This window comes from Camelus dromedarius, chromosome 14 (genome assembly GCF_036321535.1).
Source record: "Camelus dromedarius isolate mCamDro1 chromosome 14, mCamDro1.pat, whole genome shotgun sequence".
Lineage (NCBI taxonomy): Eukaryota > Metazoa > Chordata > Mammalia > Artiodactyla > Camelidae > Camelus > Camelus dromedarius.
The window spans coordinates 34,289,698-34,294,459 of record NC_087449.1 but is presented as its reverse complement, the minus strand read 5'-3'; positions in this window follow the sequence as shown (position 1 = coordinate 34,294,459).

The following is a 4,762-nucleotide window of genomic DNA, read 5'->3' as shown; positions in this document are numbered from 1 at the left end:
TATAATCAATGTCTTGTAATAACCTATAATGGAAAGGAATCTGAAAAATAATATATATAACTGAATCACTTTGCTATATGCCTGAAACTGACACAATATTATAAATCTACTATACTTCAATTAAAAAAAACACTCAATCACCTTCCTATATAACCAGCAAGGACCAAGTGGAATTTGAAATTAAAATTAAAATTTAAAATATCATTTACATTAGCACTCCAAAAATAAAGTACTTAGATACTTGTCTAATAAAATATATACAAGGTCTATTTGAGAAAAACTATAAAATTCTGATTAATGAAATCAAAGGAGAACTAAGTAAATGGAGAGATAGTCCACGTTCACAGGTAAGAAGACTCAATATTGTCAAGATGTTAGTTCTTTCCAATTTGATCTATAGAAGATAACATAGGAGAAAATCTAGATGACTTTGGGTTTGGTAATGATTTTTTTATCTATAACCCATGGCACAACACATGAAATAAGGGATTAATAAGCCAGATATCACTAAAATTAAAAATTTCTGCTGTGCAAAAGACACTGTCAAAGAATGAAAAGACAAGCTGCAGACTGGGAAGAAATACCTGAAAAGATATATCTGATAATGGACTACTCTCTAAAATATAACTCAACAACAAGAAAATAAACAACCCTTAGGAAAAATGGGTCCAACACCTCAACAGACACCTCATCAATTAAGATATACAGATAAGCATATGAAAGGAAGATTGCAAGGAAATTAAAATTAAACAACTATATACCTATCACAATGGCCAAAACCCAGAACACTGACAACACCAAAAGCTAGTGAGAATATGGAGCAACAGAAATGCTCATTCATTGCTGGTGGGGAAGCAAAATGGTACAGCCACTTTGCAAGACAGTTTAGTAGTTTTTTTATGTAACTAAACATACTTTTACCGTACAATCTAGCAATTGCGCTCCTTGGTATTACCCAAATTAGTTGAAAACTTACAGCCACATAGAAACCTGTAAACAGTCTGTTCATAAGAATGTAAAATGTATAGCTACTGTGAAAAACAGTATGACAGTTCCTCAAAAAATTAAACACAGGATTACCAGATGATCCAGCAATTCCACTTCTGGATATATAATCAAAAAATTGAAACCAAGGTCTTGTAAAGATTATTTGTAGCTCCGTATTCAAAGCAGCATCACACTAGCTAAAATGTGGAAGCAACTCAAGTGCCCATCAATGAATTAATGGGTAAGAAAAATGTGGCATATACATACAATGAAATATTATTCCGCCTTAAAAAGTAAGGGAAGTTCTGCAATATGCTACAACATGAATAAACCTTGAAGACATTGTGCTAAGAGAAATAAGCCAGTCACAAAAGAACAAATGCTGTATGATTATACTTATATGATTATAGAGTGGTCAAAATCATAGAGACAGAAAGTAGAATGGTAGTTGCCAGCAGCTGAGGGGAGGGGACTATGGAGGGTTATTGTTTAATGGGCAGTTTTGGTTTTACAAGACAAAAAGCATTCTGGAGATGGTAATGTTTGCATATTATGAATGTATTCAATAGCACTGAACTGTACACTTAAAAATGGTTAAGGTGGTAAATTTTATGTTAAGTGTATTTTACTGCAATAAAAAATTGGGAAAAAAAACCCCTGTACACAGGTGTTTATAGCAACCTCATTCATAATTTCCAAAACTTGGAAGCAACTAATATATCCTTCAGTAGGTAAATGAATAAATAAACTGTAGGACATCCAGACAGTGCAGTATTTTTCAGTGCTAAAAAGAAATGAGCTATCAAGCCATGGATAGACATGAAGAAACTTAACTGTATATTACTAAGTGCAGTGTGAAAGGGCTACCTGTTGTATGATTCTAACTATATATTTTGGAAAAGGTGAAACTATGGAGACTGTTAAGAAATCAGTGGTTTCCAGGGGTTAGAGGTGAGGGAGGAATGAATAGGCTGAGCACAGAAGACTTTTATGGCAGCGAAACTATTCTGTATGATTATACATATCATTATAAAGCTGTCCAAACCCATAGAATGTACACCACCAAGAGTGAAACTAACATAAACAAGGATTTTGTGTGATAGCTCATTAATTGTACCACTCTGGTGCAGGATGTTGATAATGGGGGGAAGCTATGCATGTAAGGGGACAGGAGTATATGGTAAATCTCTGTAATTTCTGCTCAATTTTGATGTGAAACTAAAACTTGCCTAAAAAAGTTAAGTCCATTAAAAAATATCTGGCTCAATAAAAGATGCTAGATGCTAGATTCTCATATCTGCTTCTGCATTAGATCTCCTAGGGTCAGATAAAACCAGAACCAGACAAGTTAAAGCAGTTAAGTCAGATTTTATTCAGAAACTGTCACAGTAGGGGAAGAGAGACCTCATTGTAGACCTGGACTCCATTCTGAACACAAAAAGGACAAGTGGGGATTTATGGGCAAGGAATAGGATGGGAGTCAGTGGATAGGAAAATTACTAACAGGAAATATCGAGGATAAAGGGAATCTTGCCTAAACCCACTGATAGGATTTCTGCTGAAGGCAGGCCAAGGTGGTCATATATTGACAGAAACGGATTCTGACTAAACCGACTCAGCTGGATTCTTGCTAAAACTGGAATAAGTGGGCCAAGGACAGAGCCCCAGGTTAGGTGCCTTGAGGGCTCAGAGGAGCCGGACAAGAGTTAGGTCTAATAGAGTCTCTGTCACATCAAGAGTCTTGGTAACTTTTTCGATTTAAAATTGTTATGTGATTGGGTCGCACTCTCTGATCTACAGGCCACTTCCCAAGGGCTCCTTTATAAATATGGATTAGGAAGAAAAATCACTGAATAGCTACTTCCTTACAAAGGTACATGTGGATGCCAAAGGCATTCAAGATAAGTCTTTCCCCATTCCCCTGTTTTTATATACTGAGAGAAGAATATCAACATGAGAAAGATGTAGTCCCACAAACTAATAAAGGCAACTGGTATATGATTCAAATACTGGCTTTCCCCCTGAGTAGGCATGCAAAGCCATGTTTCTATTCCGGTGAAACAGGAATGCCAGTATGTACCTTTCAGTGCTCTTATATTCTGGCTCAGGCTTATAAATGGAAGTTAATCATAAAATTATACACATATGATTTTATATATGTATATAATGTTATATATGATGTAATTTTATATATTATGTTTTTATGAATTTATATAAATTTGTGATTTTATATAGATATAATTATGTTAAAATATTCACGTTATATAGATATACACAATACAATAAAGATCCCATTTATATTGTTACATATACTCCAACTAAGTGAAATCATGCAGAAAGTGGTATTTAAGGAGGGTCCTAAAAGATGGTCAGATTTCAACAGAAGGGAACAGCATGGCAAAAGGTCAGGGATGGTAAAGCATAGTGAAATCTGAGGGCATGGTAAGAAGTGTGATGAGGCTGCAGTATAGGATGTCTGGTTGGAGGTGGAGTCATGGGAGATCAGGATGGGACCAAATGATTCAAGGCCCAAATGCCATCCTAAATTCTTGAACCACAAGTCTATGAATGCTCTCTGATCACATTTTTCATGGCAGTAGTGTGGGGAATGGATTGATGGTGCAGAGGTAAGGACTTCATTAAGAAGCTGTTGCAGTATTTCAGAGACAAGGAAAATGGCAACAGGGGAAAAGAGGCGAATGCCTCAAAATTTCCTCCCAAATGATCCAATCATTTTACTTTTCCAAGCTAGAGAATTAAGCACTGACTCTTAGGGATGTATGAAAGATTCAGATAACAAACGTGGCATTAGAGATACACCTATTTAAGTAGAAATTATTAATAGGAAAGAAGGCAATCTTGGAGAAGAGGGCATACAGCAAAATGGTTATATTTAATATGAGACATGAGTGTATTTAAATAAAATAGTGATTTTATAAAATAGGGACTCCAAAATTAGAGCACTCAGGCCCATGCCAATTTAACACAGTTCTGCTTCCAATAATCCTTTCTGATTGTCACCCAAATGGTCTAATCACTCTCCTCTGTGCTCTCTAAAAACTTTCGGTGGGAGGGGGAGCAAAGTAACTCATTTGTTTACTTGTCTTCCCAGCTGGACCCTGGGCTCCATCAAGAATAAGCCAGATCTGGTGTATCAGTTTCCCTAGTGCCTAGCATAAGATCTAGTCCCCTGCTCCCCCTAAAAAATCAGTAAATGATGAATGAAAAAAAGGGAGCCAATACCTACTTGTTGCTTCTTGTTAAATGAATGACTATTAGGAACATTCTCATCTTCCTTATCTTCTTCCTTTGCATACCTTGCTTCTTGAGCTCAACCTAGAAGAGAGCCTACTCTGCCTTAAGCAATGTGCCAGGCCTCGCACTGAGGAGAAACAGATGATTCAGCTTGATCAAGCTGTGACAGAGAACAGCTCAGGAACTTACAGCACAGAGAAGGCAACCAACCCAGACTGGAGGATGAGGAGAGGCTTCCCAGTGGAAACAAAGCTGAGTCCACAAAGAATAAGTGGGAATAAAGTTTATCTTGATGGGAGGCATAAGATTAGGAGTGGGGAGAAGTGAGTTTCTGTCAAAGAAACAGTATGAGTAAAGACCTCAGCTGGAGGGGCTAGTCTTCTAAATAACTGAAACTACTTTATTTAGACATCTCAAGTTTAGAATATGTGAGGGAACAATACTGCTAATGAGATTGGGGAGGTAGTCAGATTTGCAAACCATTTAAGAATTGATACTTAGTCATAACAGCATTGGGACA